The 17,966-nt window shown below is 34.4% G+C and overlaps 1 long non-coding RNA gene across 1 annotated transcript; it reads right to left on the reverse strand.

Annotated features, from left to right (window-relative positions):
- Nucleotides 1–10,152: 10,152 nt before the first annotated feature.
- Nucleotides 10,153–17,254, reverse strand: LOC115836745. The gene is made up of 3 exons (XR_004031781.1): nt 17,173–17,254; nt 15,199–15,204; nt 10,153–10,165 (listed from the first exon to the last, which is right to left on the reverse strand). It is a non-coding gene; the product is annotated as an uncharacterized LOC115836745 (long non-coding RNA).
- Between the last annotated feature and the right edge of the window lie 712 nt (nt 17,255–17,966).

The following is a 17,966-nucleotide window of genomic DNA, read 5'->3' on the forward strand; positions in this document are numbered from 1 at the left end:
AACTCTCAGCCACCTTCTGTCATATATACCTCATTCTCACAATCCTCGAGTAGATGCATGGTTCAATGTCCAGTGTATTGCTCTAAGACTGTAAACACATTAGGGTGTTATGCTTATGATTTATTAGATCATTGCAGGTCGTTTTTCCTCTTTCGTGTCTTCCTTCCTTTCTTCCTTTCCTTCTTTCTCTTCTTATTAAATTTCACTTGAATATTTGACAGCTAAACTCTAACAAGATAGATTATTTTTAAAAAATAAGAGAAGACTTTCATTCTTAAACATAATAAACACTTGTCATATTCAAATTTTCAGATGAGGAAACAAAGACCCCATGAATTTGCTCAAGCAATACATCTCTAAATAGTTAACTTGTTAAAATTTTCTTATTTACCTTTTATCTATATTTTATCATCTAAGCAATTGTAGGAAATGACACAATTTACGAATCCAGCCTGAGCAACATGGCAAATCCCTGTCTCTACTAAAAATACAAAAATTAGCCAGGCATGGTGGTGCACACCATAGTACCAGCTACTCAGGAGGCTGAGAAAGGAGAATAGCTTGAACCCGGTTGCAGTGAGCTGAAATCTGGCCACTGCAATCCAGCACTCCAGCCTCCAGCCTAGGTGGCATGAGACTCTATTTCAAAAAAAAAAAAATCAGCTAGTGAAGATTTTAGGTTTCAGAATGTGGAGGAAACAGTTAAATTGGATAAGGGTGATGCTTCCAGTTTAGATTCTAAGAAACTATAGATGTTCAGTGTGTGTAACCAGGGAATAAGCACATACTGTGAATCTCTCACATTCTTACCTGCTTCCTGCTTCCCAGGCACTTTTTATCCAGTCAGGTAAGAAGGCAATAAAAAAAAAAAGGAAATAAGAACTTCAGAATAGGCATATTTTTTAGGGAGACAAAGTTGTCAAATTTTGGTTTTCAAGTATGAGCCTATTTTCTCTCTTTCAAATTCAATCTCTGGTCAGGAGGGAACATTAAATCTAAACAAAATCTGGCATTTGAAAACACACGTAAAGTCTGTATGACCCATTAAATCACTGGATGGCAAGTGTTGAATATTGTGTGTTACCCAGCATACGGTGATAACACGGATGTTTAGCAGCTACCAAGTCAGATAACCGTGTAACAGCAGAATTCTGAAATATTGCAGAAGGGGCAGTGGATTGTAGGAGTAGTTTATCAATGAGATTTCATATTAGTTAAGCGCTGCTGTAGACTGACATAGCTTCTTGCATACTTGTAATTGTTCACAGGCTACAGAGCTCATTGAGCAGATTCCATTCTATGTCTAAAAAGCCTGTTATGCACAAACATGGTTTATTATGCTTTATTGTTATTTAAAGCGATATTACAAGAGACAGTAATTTTACTAGAGATATTCCAGTTTTAAGATTATACTGTCTTCTTTCATAATATCCTTTCTTAAACTTATTTTTGTTTGTCTATTGTGCCAATATTTCTGTCATGTATATGGAGCTTTTGGACATTAATATTTGCTCCAATATTTGCAAATACATATTCTTTTGTAATTTTTACCAAAACTATTAAAATGATATTAAACCTTAATAAAATAAAATTTAAAAAATCTGTCCACTTCAGGATAGCCAGACATTCCCTAAAACTCATTTACTTTAAAACACTTAAAGTAATTAGCACAGGTGAACTTCCAAAGAGATTAAAATTTCACTAAAAGTTATATTTATCTAAAAGCTATACTTTAAAAAAAATCAATTAGTAAAATAAAATGAAAGGCACCAAAGTGGTCTGATATTATTTTAATGATGCCAAACTAATAATTACAGCATTCCCAGCTTTTATTGTTCCGAATGTCTAAGAAGTCAGAAACATTTCACCTGCTTCACTCAGTTTCTTCTCATCCCTGTAATATAAATAGAGAGCAGGCATCGCATGCTCGTCGTGCAGTAAGTAAACTCAGACACAGAAGGGCTTTATGGCTTGCCAAAGGTTAGAGAGCTGGCTTTCAACACCACGGAGAACAGATTTACACCTCCTTTTGCAGTTACTCTGTTCTTTACGTTCAACTTTACTATTTATGTCAATGATACAAGATGGAATCTGTACAATAAAAAGTTTATGCATTTTAAGCATTAAAACCCAGATTGATACTTTCATACTGTGTTCATGTTAATTGAATTGTCATGCAGCCCACATCTAATTTCAACTTTTTGCTTAAAATTCACCCAGTTGCTCAAAAGTTCTTGTCGTTTCTTAAATGTAATGATTGAATAATTTCGCTTTAAGTGGCAGAAATGGCTAATTTGGACACACACTGATAAGAAAAGGCAATGGAAGACAGTAATAGGGCAGTCAGTGCCAAGTGAAATAAAACAATTGTGCCAGCAGTTGGAATGCCATATGGAAAAATGAAGCCTGGTTTCATAACCAGGATGAAGAAAAATCTGTCAAGGGTTATTTTTGTTGCATATTCATAACCTGATAAATTGTGTTAATTGCTAAAAGAATGAGGAATCGACCAAGAATGGATTGATTGTGATGGCACTGGAACATGTTAAGAATCTCAATACAGTTGCAGAAATCTATCCAAGTGGTATTTCAAGGCTTTTTGGTTTTTTTGTTTTCCCACTTAGAACTGGCAGAGAAAAAAATTTGTTTTTGTCACTATTTACGTTTTTGTTTGTATTTTCTACATTTACACATATAAATCTCATGAATTTTGAGCCTTTTATTGTGTACTTAATTTTGATTGATATGGGTATGTACATATATGATAAGGGTATATACATTAAATATCCAGGAATTTAGTCATTTTTATGTTCTATATTAGTCTAGAAAGTGCTCTATCTGAGCACATTTAGCCATAAATAATTATTCTTCCTATTTTTTTGTTGTTGTTATTGTTGGCTTTTGAATAAAACACAGAAATAAAACATGTACAGATATGATAAGGGTATATACATTGAATATCCAGGAATTTGGTCATTTTTATGTTCTATATTAGTCTAGAAAGTGCTATATCTGAGCACATTCAGCCATAAATAATTATTCTTCCTATTTTTTGTTGTTGTTATTGTTGGCTTTTGAATAAGACATAGAAATAATATTTAAGATTCAAAGTCCAAACAATGTGGACACATTACCTTTAGACTCACATTTCAACCACCGCCTTTTCAAACTCCTCAATTCAGGCCAACTGTAATTTATCATATTCACTTTATACTACCTGATTTTCTTGGATCACTTATGAGATACATTCAAGAAAACTTATGCTTTAGAAGAAGTTCTAGAAGCTTTTCTTTTTAAAGTTCTATGAAGTATTCTCATCTCCTAGAACTATTTTGTATTCTGAATAGGTTTTCCTAACTCCATGCCAACCCAGAGAAGTTGACTGAATGTATGTGTCCCTACAAAATTCATATAATAAAGCCCTAATCCCCAAAGTACTAGTATTTGGAGGTGAAACTTTGGGAGGTATTTTGTCATGAGGGTGAAGCCTTCATAAATGGATTTAGTTCACTCACAAGAAGAGACACAAGAGAGGTGATGTCTCCCCATCATGTGAGGACATAATCATGAAAAGGAGCCTTGATGGAAAGTGAATTGCTGTCACCTTGATCTTGGACCTCCATTCTCCATATTGTGAGGTATGGATCTCTGTCGTTTAAGCCACCCAGTCCATGATATTTTTTTGTTACAGCAACCACAAAAGACTCAGACAGAAACTGGTACCGAGAAGTCAAGTATCACTGAAACAAATACCCAAAAATGAGGAGCACCTCTGGAATTGGGTAATGGGAAGAGGGTAGAAGTTTTGAGATATGTGCTATAAAAAGCCAATATCGCTTTGAAAGGATCGCTAAAGGTGACTCTGATGAGACTCAGAAAGCAAAGAGGAGAGGTGTTGGGAAATATTCCCTCTTCTCAGAGGATACCTACATGGAATCATGAATGGAATGTTGGTAGAAGTATGGACCTAAAGGCCAGTTGGATGATGTCTTAGAAGGAGATGAGGAACATGTTATTGGAAACTGGATGAGAAGAAGGTGATTTTTATAAAGTGGCAAACAACTTTGCTGAATTGCGTTTGTGTTCTAGTGATTTGTGGAAGGTAGAGCTTGTGCACAATGAAATTAAATATTCAGCTGAGGAGATTTCTAAGCAAAATATTGAAAGAACATTGTGGTTCTTCTTGATTGCTTATGATAAAATGCAAGAAGAGAGAAATCAATTGAAGAAGAAATTGTTAAACGAAAAGGAACCTAAACATAAAGATTTGAAAAATTCCCAGCCTATCCATGATACAGAGAATAAAAAGGGTGTGGTCAAAAAACCCTTTGATAAGGAGATTATTATTATGTGTGTGAACCATAAATCTCATCATCCATCCCCCCAAAAAAAACACTGCCAGTTTGGAATAAAGGAAATGGATAAAACGGGATAAAATGAAAGAAGGTTGTCAGACTTCATAGACCCCACAGGACTAGACTAGAGAGCTATTTGGCTACAAAACTGTGCTGTTCTTCAAGACAAGATAAGAATAACCCCACAGGCAATTCATGGGTCTTCAGGGATGCAACTCCCATCACAGGCTCAGCTTTCACGGGACTGAAGGACAGGGCTGCCTCCACTTCGGTTTCAAAAGGAGGGACTGCTGCCAGTACAGTCATTTGAACAGGGACATCACCCTTGTTCCAACAGGCTAGAGTCGTGGGGGTGGGGCGAGTGGGATCACCATTCCACTGAGTCCTAGGGGTGGAACTGCTAATCCAGTGGGCCTGGGAGGTATAACATCGGTTCAAAGTGGATTATTCTTGAGCCTGAAAATATGATGGTATTTGGCTTGCTAGGTTTTGAGATTACAACACGTCACCCCTTCCTTCTTTCTTATTTTCCTTTTGTAATGGGAATGTGTATCCTGTATCTGTCTCATAATTGCATTTTGGAAGTACATAACTTGTTTGGTTTCACAGATTGACACTTGGAGAGGAATCTTGCCTCAAGATGAATTGTACCTCAAGTCTCACCCATATTTGATTTAGATAATATTTAAGTGAGATTGTGGACTTCAGACATGCGAATTGGCCCTGGAACAAGTTAACACTTTGGAGCTCTTGGGATGGAATCAACTTGTTTTTCATGTGAGAAGTACATACATTTTGGGGGTCCAGGGATGGACTTCTATGGACAGGATGTTTTTAAACCCATTAAAATGTGTATGTTTAAGCCCTGCTCCCCGACATGATGGCATTTGGAGGTGGGGCCTTTGGGAGGTAGTTAGGTCATGAGAGTGAAACCCTCAATACAATTAGTGTCCTTATGAGATAGATACAAGGTAGGATCTCTCTCTCTCTCTCTCTCTCTCTCTCTCTCTGTGTGGTGTGTGTGTGTGTGTGTGTGTGTGTGTGTCTCCCTTTCCCTCCCTGTCTCTCTCTCTTTGCCCATGAAAACATAAACAGGAAAAGGACCCTTACAGAAACCAAATTAGTTGGCACCTTGATCTCAGGCTTCCCAGCTTCCAGAACTGTGAAAAATTGATTTCTGTTGTTTAAGCCACCTAGTCTGTGATATTTTTGTTGTAGCAACCTGAACTGACTAAGATAAAAAGGCTATCAGAATTTCAGGATGTGTTATATTGATCTAGCTACAAAGACATGAAATCAACTAGATGTCTTCTTCTGTCAGGAATTTAGTGATTAAATATCTGGGTTTTTTTTTTCTCTAACATAGGAAACAAAAGCCATGACTCATCATAAAGCACCTAATTAAAGCTGTAATAGTTGTAACATTATGCAGATATAAACTATAAATTTGTCTGTGACATTATGATATACAGTTCATGTCAGAGACATGCCTAATGGTTTCATTGTGCCAAACTGTAATAATAATATGCACCAGAAACCTGTACAATCCAAGCAATGATATGTTAGTCATTAGTGTAATCAATATACCCTAAATTTATTCAATAATTTTCATCTGTATCAACTTCCAGGATAATAAGGTTCTTCCTGCTTGGTACTATAGCAAGAATATTTTGAGGATATTAAAATGTTAACTATGGATTACACTGAAGTACATTAAAATAATGTAATGTGAACTTAAAAATATTATTTTAAAACACAAAACATTGCAAAACATGATTTATATACTTCCGATTTAGTCCTATATCACACTTAACTTATCCTTGGAAACATATTGCCCCTAACCCACATGTTTTCCTTCTGGACTGTAAATGCCATGAAGGCAATGAGTACATTTCTACTGTACTATATTTTTCTATTAAGTACAGTGCCTACCTCATAGGCTTCTTATGGATATAGATCTAATGCATATTTAAATATCAAACTAGTTCATTAATAAGTAAGCTAGCATTTATAAAACTACTATGTGAACAAAACACTGTAAGCACTGCATTTTAATCCAATGCCCAATATTATTTAGAAAATCAACACACACATACTCACTCATCTTTCTCAGACAACAGTGCTGGACTAAGTTCTGAGAAAGTCATCCTCTTTACCTGGGGACCTCTTTACATTGTGTCAATGCTCAAAACAATACAGGGTACTAAACACGTTTTGAAAGTTAAAAGTTTTATTTAATATTGAAAAGGAACAAGGATGGAATTATATGTATATTTCAGCAGGTGGCAAGATGAGATCATAACTACAAAGACAATAAAATGACCACAATAAACACTACTATTTATCAAGCAGCTGAGGAGTGTTGGTTAATGCTGCAAGCACCCTAAGGATGTTATCCTATGTAATTTCTACATCAACCTTATGGATAAGGAACTGATTTTAAGTGAAATGCAGAGAACTTCAACAATTTATTCAAAGTCACCTGAGTAAGTGATAGAACTAAGATTTGACATCAGGTCTGTTGAACACTCAAATTTTTGTATTTTCCACTATTCCATATCCCCTCAGTTATGTAAGAAACTTGCAGAATAACACTGCAGATCTAAGCTGCAATTGAAATTTAACATGTTTGTTTCTCTGATTGCAATTTTCATTTGGTGCCATTAAAAAGTAATTTTCTGTGAGTGAATTCAGCAGGAACTGTGATGATTTATCCAAAAAAGATGAATTGCATATTTAGTAATAAATGTCTTTATATTACATAGAATACTTAACCCTTGAGTAGTTGATATCAAGGAAAGTTACTAGTTTGAACTGAAGGGGAAAAAAATTAAGACATGTTAAGCAGTATAATGAAGTGAATACTAAATGTGACAAGCAAAAACAATGCCTCCAAAGGAGCATACAACAACCTTTTCAATATTTCAAAATTTGACTAGTTCAAAGAAGTGTGATTAATGTATATAGGAATAATAAAAGTTATGTAACTAGAAATTAATTGTATATTGATTCTTGTTATTTACTCATTTTCAGATTGTTCCATTATATTTTGTCAATATGAATGCTTATTGCTTTTATTTTTCCTACATGCTTTAGAATTTTAGTTTGAAACTCAGTTACTGTATTTTTAAACTTTCTGTTTTTACTCACTTCTATATATTACCGCTTTGTAGTCATGCAGAATAAATTTTCATTTGGTTTTTTGTTTTTGTTTTATTAAAAATTGGTTACTGGTACTCCATGGTGATATTGAATGTACATATCAACCTAGCAGATAACTTAGCTCAAGTTCTGCCTACAAGTTCTACCTCTCATAGCCATAGGCATAAATCAGTTGAAATCTCCTTTTGCATGCCAGTGGTTCCTGTATGAATCCCTAATTTCTTACATAAGCTTGGTTTGGGTTCTACATGTTATTTTTGGTATTACATTATTGTTTGGTACTTTGGACATTTTTCTATACTTGTTTTTCTCACTTTTCTCATTATGGAGATGTGGCCGGTAAGAGCATATATTGGTTCCATTACTTCCTCACTATTCCTATTGCTTTAGTTCATTGTTTCCTATCTATTGTAATAAGATTGCAATCAATTCCCCTTGAGAAGCCCTTTACACGCAGAATTGTATGCTTTTAAGGCTGATAGAATGGTGTACAAAGCTAGAAACAAGTGAGTATTTTGGGGTCAGTAAATGAATGGGACCAGTGTTAATATGGAAATACAAGAGGAGGAGCAAGCTAAAAAGCTTAGATAAGGAGCTCAGTTTTGAACTACAGACTTTGTAGAAGATTCAGACAACTCTAAGTCTAACTTAGATACAGCTTATGTCTTCAATACTGTTTAATGAAAACAGAGCTACCATTATACCAGAGACCTTGCTTATTTGTTCTTGCTGGTCTTAGCCTTTATTCTGGCCACTAATACTGTTTTATTTTCTTTTTTTATATATTTCACTTGCGTGTGTGTGTGTGTGTGTGTGTGTGTGTATTTAACATTAAATGAATTATTTTATAGGCTCTGTTTTCTTTATATGTATTTGTTGTTAATCATGTTAATACCAGCTTGGTAATTATACAAGGCTATTATAAAAATCAACATGCTATACTTATCAAATATGCTGTAGAGCCCTGTACAAACTAAAATGCAGAGTTCTGTACAAAACTAAGATATTATTAAAATTATTAGGTCATTTAGTCTCATATTTAATGATACTAGAACTAGGTGAAATTTTCAACTATGATGAAATGCTCATTATTAACATACTTAGGCAGTGTCATTTATAATGAGCTAAAGAATAATGGTAATTCTTACTGCATATTACAGGTCTTCTAAGCAATTGTGTAGCATCAAAATTATTTTATTTTACTTTCGTCATAGACTTCCATATAATTTCTCAGAGTCCCTTTGCACTTTGCATCTTAAAATCTAGATATCCTGTCTTACTTTTCTTTTTTTTTCCACTAGCTGACAACACCTACTTCTGGGGAAAACAACAAAACAAACAAAACAAAAACAAAACAAAACAAAAACCTTTGGCACAAAGATTAATCAAATAGAAAATCAATTTATAATTAATTAAAATGACTACAATGTATTTTAAAAATTACTTTTGTATTGCTACCTGTCCTAGCATCTATATTACTTGCATGAAATAATGTTTTGGAAAATAGAGATTATAATTAGTTATTAAATTTCCTTTTCTGTTATAATACTTAAGAAATTTTTCCTATGATGCAAATTTCAATGGCAGAAGTTCTCTCAAGGTTATTACTGCAAAACATTATATTTACCTTTCTCTGATTACATTCATTATATTTTGAGTTTCTCATATATGCATTCAGAATCACATCCCTCTCCTACACTCTCGTTTCTCTCTGTGATGACAATGCCACTTGCTAATGGCTGCTTCTTGGCATCCTCTCCTTCAGTCTGGCATTGCTGCCAACTTCTGACTTCAAGGAATGAAGTTCTTTTTCTCCCAAACATCAGTTATTAACTTCATATTTTTCTAGGAACACATCCAAATTTTATCCCCTATCCTATATCAAGGTCTTCTTAAATAACTGAAAATAAAAGTTATTTTTTCCTCAACAATCTTCTGACAACTTCTATAGATCTCTGGTCCAGCTACATTTTCATATAAGGATTCAATATCAGTATATTTTCACAAAAATCTGTATGATCAATGTTACTGATTACATGTTTATTAAATATTCCTTTTTGTTTTTTAAATCTAGGGAATTCTGATCAGAGAATAAAGGTGAATTTTAAGCTGAATTTATGCCTGGTATGTAAACAATTTCAAAGTGAAGGTGATTGCATCTACAGCACATTCAGGACCTATATTCCCTTCATCGGTTTTCACACTTTGAATAAAGCTTGGACATAGAAGAAAAGTAGTGGAAGATTAGACATATGGGGACAATTAAAACACACATACTCTGCCAGGCTGAAGTGAGTCTAGGTGATGACAGTGAGTTTATCTTTCTATAATTGTGTTTAGTTCTGTTCAATCTTTTACTTGAATTTATTTGCTCCTTTTCATTAATATGCTATTTAATAATCTGTAAATGAGAATATTTATATAAATACATTCTCAGGCAATAATTTTTAGTGTTTCATCAAAAATGACTTTTCTTCCAAGATGCACAATCATAGTATATTTCCAAGGCTCTATTGCAGGTGGAGCAATGTGAATTCTGGTCCATGTGTCTGAAGAAGTCGTAGATGATACTTCCACAGTGGAATATAACAATCTCCCAGACACGTTGACCCTTCCTCTTCTCTCTTCCCGTTGACCCTTCCTCTTCTCTCTTCCTTCATTTGAAAAATGAAGATGGCTTCTCTTGTTTGACTATGTAAAAAAGATTAGGCTGACACTGGAAAACAGTGCCAAAGATGGCAAAAGGTCTGCCAAACTGCATGCCAGCAAGATTTTGTAAAACAGCCCCCAGTGACGTGCACACTTTCAAAAATGTTCTATTATGTTATGTCACTAAAATTCTGGGGTCCATTTGTTACCACAGCCAATTTACACAAACTTAATACAGTATCTGTGGAGCTTCTTTAGAAAGTGACAATTTATATTATAAATCTTAACTACTTTGGAGATTTTATTTCCTTTATCACCAGCCTTTGAGATTTTGCAATTTTGTGTGGGACTGTGATTGGTTGATTTTTTATCGTGTGTAAAATGTTGTTTCAGCAGAGGATAACACAGCTAAGTGGTGGGAAGTTCAGTTCAAACCAGGAATGCAACAAATGGCCAACGGCTATTGGATATCTGAAAATTAAGCATTTCCCTTGGGAGAAAAGGGGCGAATTTATATTCAATTATCTAATTAATGGTCACAAATCACCTCTGCCTGAAATGTTTACAGTAAGGAGAAACCATTGTACATTAAGACATAAAACATAGTTAATTTCTATCTCATTGGAGGTCTCAATGGTCCTCTGAGATCTGATTAAGCAATTTATATGGGCCTCAGCACCATTTGTAAGTATTTAACAACATTTGGGATGGGTTATAACCTAGAAGTTAACAATTTATTATCAGTATTCAACTAATATGGTTTGGCTGTGTCCCCACCCAAAACTCATCTTGAATTGTAATTCCCACAATTCCCATATGTCATTGGAGAAACCTAGTGGGAAGTAATTGAATCATGGGAGCTGGTCTTTCCTGTGCTGCTATCATGATAGTGAATAAGTATCAGGAGATCTGATAGTTTTAAAAATGGCAGTTTCCCTGCACAAGCTCTCTTGTCTGCCACCATGTGAGATGTGCCTTTCACCTTCCGCCATGATTGTGAGGCCTTCCCAGCCACGTGGAACTATAAGTCCAATAAACCTCTTTCTTTCGTAAATTGCCCAGTCTTGAGAATGTCTTTATCAGCAACGTGAAATCAGACTAACACATCAATCTTTTTTTTTGAGACGGAGTCTCGCTCTGTCGCCCAGGCTGGAGTGCGGTGGCGCAACCTCGGCTCACTGCAAGCTCTGCCTCCCGGGTTCACGTCATTCTCCTCCTCAGCCTCTCCTAGTAGCTGGGACTACAGGCGCCCGCCAACACGCCTGGCTAATTTTTTGTATTTTTAGTAGAGACGGGGTTTCACCGTGGTCTCAATCTTCTGACCTCATGATCCGCCCACCTCGGCCTCCCAAAGTGCTGGGATTACAAGCGTGAGCCACCGCGCCCAGCCACATCAATCTTAATTTATCAAATAGTCAGCATAGAGGGAATAATCAGTATTTTTAAAGACTCATTTTCGTAAAACATTCACATAAAATAAATTAATTTGAGTTAAGAACCTATTGAATGATAGTGGATATAGATATACTTCTAAAAAAGCTGTAAGATTCTACTGGTGGTTTATCATAATCAGATCAAAAGTGATGGACATCTGCTTCTTGGAGTTTTGTTTTGATCTATCATAAATGTGTGTTTTATATGTCTGTGTAAGATATAAACATGTTAGATTGAGTAAAAGTTTTATATTTGAGTGCAAAATTGCTTAGGGCTAAATATTGTCCTTAGGTTTCCATGTGATTTTGCTCACTTCATTCATCACTCCTGTAAAACATTTCCCTGCTGTAATTGTTTATTGCAATCAAGAATAAAAATGCCAACTTGTGTTTTGGATACATTGTTTGACTACCTTTATATTTTCAAATCTCCAGATTGTATCTTGTTCTCTGTGGCATATATGATAATAATCATTAATACTTGAGGGCTTACTGTAGGATATGCATTGTTCAATGTGCATTACACTTAACTCATGTAATACTCATTGAGGTTCTACAAAAGTCTACCCATTTTGCAAGTGTAGAAACTGGCTTTTAGCAATGCCAAATATCTTGCCCAAAGTACAGATAGAATTGATGAGGATGTAATTTGAGCCTAGTCAGTCTGGCATCAGAAGGCAGTGTGCATATTGTCCATATTTCTTTTTATAAACATCTAAGTCAGCTTTGAGATATATTTTGGAGGCTTTTTCCACATTCATTCAAAATTATAAAAGAGTAGAAGTAAATATGTTAAATCAGCTATAACTACTGCACCAATATTTTTGTAGACACTCTTTGGAAGACATTATAGATAATACATTTTATCTGAAGAAACTTAAGAATGTTGCTCTTTCATCTCAGGCTTCTGATCAATATCACGTACAAATAATGGAAGAATATGTGTTTTTTTAATTGGCTAGGTTATTTTTGACAAATCAATGTAAAGCCAAATTCGTCCTGATGTTTTTCATTTATGTTCCTATTCCATTGCACCTTCTTTAGAATAGAGGTTGTTTTGTTTTTATTTTGACCTATTTGTCAGAGACGGGTTCATTACTTGCTCTACCTCTTAGTGCTCTCCACACATAGCAAGTTATAATAAGTCCTGGCCTCCTTTTCTCCTTGGTAATAATAGCGGGTAAATCCAAATGATGATAATAATAATATTGTTTATCTCATAGAATTGTTAGAGGTATTAAATAACTTTTCAGTTAAGTCATACTGCATAGGACCAGAATAAAATGGGAGGCACAATAAATTATATTTAACAATAATAGGAATAAAAATTTAAAATTGTTAAGAAATGCTAATGTGTATCTTTTTATGGTTTAACTTTGAAAATTAACCACTGAAACTAACCTAAAACAGCAACCAATTTAAACTATTATCATGGCCTTTATAAATTACAGCTTGAAAACAGAATAATTATCTCGTGCTACCATTATTCCTTTAAGCCAGCGAAAACCACATAGCGATGAACACAACTTCTACTGCCCCCTGGAGACTATATTTCCTTAAACTTCTACAGAACTTTCAATTACAAGGGAGAGCAGAAACAGTGAAAGCCCTGCAGTATCGTATTACTCTATAGCTACTTGAGAGGGGGAAAATAAAGATATCAGGCCTGAATAATTATAGCAGGAACCAGATGATGAGCTCACCAAGAGTCCCAGATAAATATTTCCAGTACTCAGAAGACATGAGAGGCTTTGCTAACTCATTTTCTAGTCAATTATTTGAAATGTCTTAGACAACTTGAAAGTAGAGAAACATCCTAGAACTCATTACAATCTGCTAACTATATTGTAAAGTTGTCATCCATATTGAGTGGTCTTGAATGTCCCACAGCAGTCCAGTATGACGTAGTTATAAAATTTATTTTTCTTGAGTCATATATTTGTCAAGCTATTCCTCTGAAAAAAACAATTTACCTTCTGCTTAATTCCTACACTGTTGATACTTTTAAGACTCAGTATTATTTGACTTAGTCATGTTATTTTCTTCTCAATTTCTGAAAATGTCATTCCTATAAAATTTTCCTTCAATAATTCTATCTTTTTTTTCTAGTACACTGTTAGTGGTTGAACAAATGGTATGATCATATTTAGTTTGATATGAAGAAAATATCATGTATACAAATTACTGTGTTTGGGGTTCTTCCTTTTCTTTTCTTTTTTTTTTTTTGTTAGTTTTCTCATTATCGCGTTACAAAGGCAAAAAATCAGATTTAGGGAGCTGCTAGTTAGAATCATTTCCAGATAGGCTGAACAATACAGAATTTTTAACTATAGGCACTATTCTGTACAGCAGGTTTCTAGAATTTATTCATCTTGCATAACAAACATTATACTGTTGAACAACAACTTCATCTTTCTCTTCTCAGCAGTCTCTGGAAACCACCATTCTACTCTCCACATCTATAATTTTGACTATTTAAGATAACTCCTATACATAGAATCATGTTGTATTTGTTCATGACTGCCTTATTTCACTTACCCTAATATCCTACAGGTTCATCCACATTGTCGCATATGGCAGAATTTCCCTTTTTCTCTGAATAATACTCTGTTGTATGTTTATAACACATTTTCTTTATCCACTCATCTATCAATGGACATTTAGATTGTTTCCATATCTTTTGTTTGTTCATTCATTTTTGTTTGTTTATTTATTTTTATTTCAATAGCTTTAAGGTTGCATGTGGATTTTGGGTATATAAATGAATTGTGTAATGGTGAAGTCAGACATTTTAGTGTATCTGTCACTCAAGTAGTGTACATTGTACCCAATGTGTAGTTTTTCATCCCTCAGTCCGTTTCCACCATCCCTCCTTCAGAGTCTCTAATGTCCATTATACCATTCTGTAAGCCTTTGTGTACCCATAGGTCAGCTCCCATTTATAAGAGACAACATGGTATTTGGTTTTTCCATTCCTGAGTCACTTCATTTAGAATGATGGTCTCCAGTTCCATCCAAGTTGCTGCAAAAGACATTATTTTGTTCATTTTTATGTCTAAGTAGTATTCTCTGGTGTATATATACCACATTTTCTTTATCCACTGATTGGTTTATGGGCACTTAGGTTGGTTCCATATTTTTACAACTGTGAATTGTTCTGTGAATTGTGCTGCAGTAACATATGCATACAGGTGTCTTTTTGATATAATGACCTATTTTCTTTTTTTGTAGATACCCAGTAGTGGGATTGCTGGATCAAATGGTAGATCTACTTTTAGTTCCTTGAAAAATCTCCATACTGTTTTCCATAGAGGTCGTACTAATTTACATTCTCACCAGCATGTATAAGCAATATCTTTTCACCACATCCACACCAATATTTATCATTTTTTTACTTTTTAATAAGAGCCATTCTGGCTGGGGTAAGGTGGTACCTTATTGTGGTTTTAATTTTCATTTCCCTGAAAATTAGTAGATTTTAACTAAATTAACTCTGAACAATATTAAGATATTAACTGTTAAATAGATATAGATCATTTTTATCATTTGTGTTAGCCAATTATACGTTTTTTTTCATAGCACACTCAAGAAGTGGCAACTCCATGCTCATTTAGCTCAATGTTCTATTTCAAATAAATTTAACTACTGGATGTGCTCTCTGATTCAGTGTAATCCTCAGAAACATATCTGGGGGGACAGATATTTAGATAGTGCCATCTGTTCTGCTAGTTTTGTGTTTACTCTCCTTTCTTAAATATCACTCCTACCACTTTCTCCAGACCTTACACCGAGTTGTTTTTATAAATATCTCCTGAATTATTTGCTTGCTGAATATTAGTTTCTTAAATATAAAAGAGAATATAATTTTAAAGCACCAGAAATTTATCCTCTGGTTATTTAATTTTGGTATATTAGACCCCTGATTTATACAACAAGATTGATCTACAATATATGTTGCTTTTTCTTTTACTGCAAAATGGTGACTTTTTTATTTAAGTTTCAAATAGTTGTTCCAACTCAATCTCTTTTGTTCTGACAGTTATACTGAGTTGATTTTTCTTATCCCAATACTGATCCATAAAAACAAAACAGGCACAAGTAAAAATAAAAATCAAGCTTTATGTTTCAATATTTTCATACATGCACGTTCTGTATGAACATTTCCACCCTCTCAAATTGGTTTTTACCTCGATCTCTTTTCTGATATAGACCATGCAATGAAAAAGAAATGTGTGAGCATAGTTCTTCAACTCACTAAATTTGATATCCTTTTAGTTTTATGTAAACAAGAAAAAAAGAGGAAAGAATGAATGGGTTGTATTATTTCATACTGAGTATGTTCCAGATGGATGGTCTTCTCATATTTTGCCCTAACCGATGACTTTACAGGCCCTCATTTTGGCTACAGCATCATTCACCAATGAAAATTTGGTTCTCAGTGTTTTTTAGGGAAAAATCAATTTTCTCCCTTTTTCCCGCTTCTAGAGGGTGCCTGCATTCTTTGGCTTGTGACCCCCTCCCTTGTTCCACCTTCAGTTGGCAATGGTGATTTGGGTTCTTATATTGCCTCGCTATTCTCTTCTTCCTCCCTGGTTACTTTCATGGAAACTAGTGATTACATTGAGTTCACTAAGATAATCCAGTATTATCTCTCCACCTCAAGGTAATTAATTTAATTACATCTGCAAAGTCTATTTTGCCATCTAAGGTTACATAGTCACAAGCTCTAGTTTAGGATGAGGTATCATAGGAGGGGTCAATTATATGTATCTATGTGGTTTTTTTCACTACCCATACTTCTATTGTGCAAAATATTCTTGCTATATTCTAGCAGGTTAGTATGCATGCATGTAAAAGAAATCCTTTATTGTCCAAGAAAAATGGAAACACAAATTTGAGAACTCAGTGAAAAAATAAAAGATCATAGGTCTCTAATCATATATTCTCGCACAGATCAAAAATAATTCATACTTATTAAGGCCTTAATGTGCTTGGCATATATCAGAAATTGATGTCATGTCTTAATAACACTTTTATCCTCACAACAAACTTATGAAATAGGAGCTATTATTAACATTATTGTTTACTGAAAGGATACTGAAGCTAAGAACATTTATGCAAATTGTCCAAAGTTGGCAAGTAACAACCCAATCTGGTCTTAGAGTCTGTGTGCTAATTATTATGCTAAACTTCTATCCTCTTAACAAGAAGACTGAAAATATTTAACTTAACCACAAATAAAGAATATTGTAACCTAAGACATTAATGGAAGACATTTATGGAATAGTGTGTGGCAACTTATTTTATTTTTAGTATCTGTCCACCCAAATATCTTGGAAGTTAACATGTTCAATTTTTAGGTAGCCCACAACAGGAGGAGCGGGAGGACTTTGTGTTGTAGGGAAAGATCCCTCATGAATGCCTTCTTGCCTCTCTGGCAGTAATGAGTGAGTTACACTCCATTAGTTATGGGAGAGCTGCTGGTTACAAAGAGCCGGCTACCTCCTCCTCCTTTTCCTGTCTCCCTGTCTTCTGCTATATAGTGCAATTGCTCCCCCTTTGCCTTCCTCCACAACTGAATGCGTCCTGAGGCCTCACCACAAGCAGATGCTGGAGCCATGCTTCTTGTAGAGCCTGCAGAACCATGGGCCAAATTTAGACATCTTTTCTTGGTAAGTTATCCAGTTTCAGGTATTCCTTCATGCAATACAAAACAGACTAAGACAACCCACAATTCTCTTCTATGTATTATTCACTTTTAATGAACTATTTAGAAACATGAATTTAAGATTTTTATTATCTTTGAATCTCTGCATACATATTCTACTTTCTTAATGCAGTGCTTCTGTTCCACCTTTTTCTTCTATGCCTCCTATTTCTTATCTATAAGAATTATATTTTGACATGTAGATTATCATTGACTCCTGTCCAAAACTTTGGAAGTCTACTCTTATTTTCTCCTACAGTACTCTGGATTTACCTGTCATATGTGTTACCATCTATTCAACAATTGTTTTTGGCTGTGTTTCCTATTACACTATAAACTAATTGAAGACAGCGATCTTGCTTTCTTAGTTTCCATTGAATTTCTTCTGTTTGGCTAGCTAAATAAATATTTGTTAAATAAATGGATAAACAAATAAATAAATATATAAATAAATAATGAGGTATTAAATTAATGTATTCTAGCTCACGTTGTCTCATAAAATCCAAGATTATCTTACTAGACCTAGGTGGAAGTATATGTTAAGCAACCGATGGAAATTTTTGAAATTATCATAAATTTACTTAAGATTGCAGATGTCGGAATTTAAATTCAGCTATAAAAATTAAGTAATTACTCATGTTAACTGAATAAATCTTTAAT

Source organism: Nomascus leucogenys, chromosome 9, assembly GCF_006542625.1.
Source record: "Nomascus leucogenys isolate Asia chromosome 9, Asia_NLE_v1, whole genome shotgun sequence".
NCBI classification, from domain to species: Eukaryota; Metazoa; Chordata; class Mammalia; order Primates; family Hylobatidae; genus Nomascus; species Nomascus leucogenys.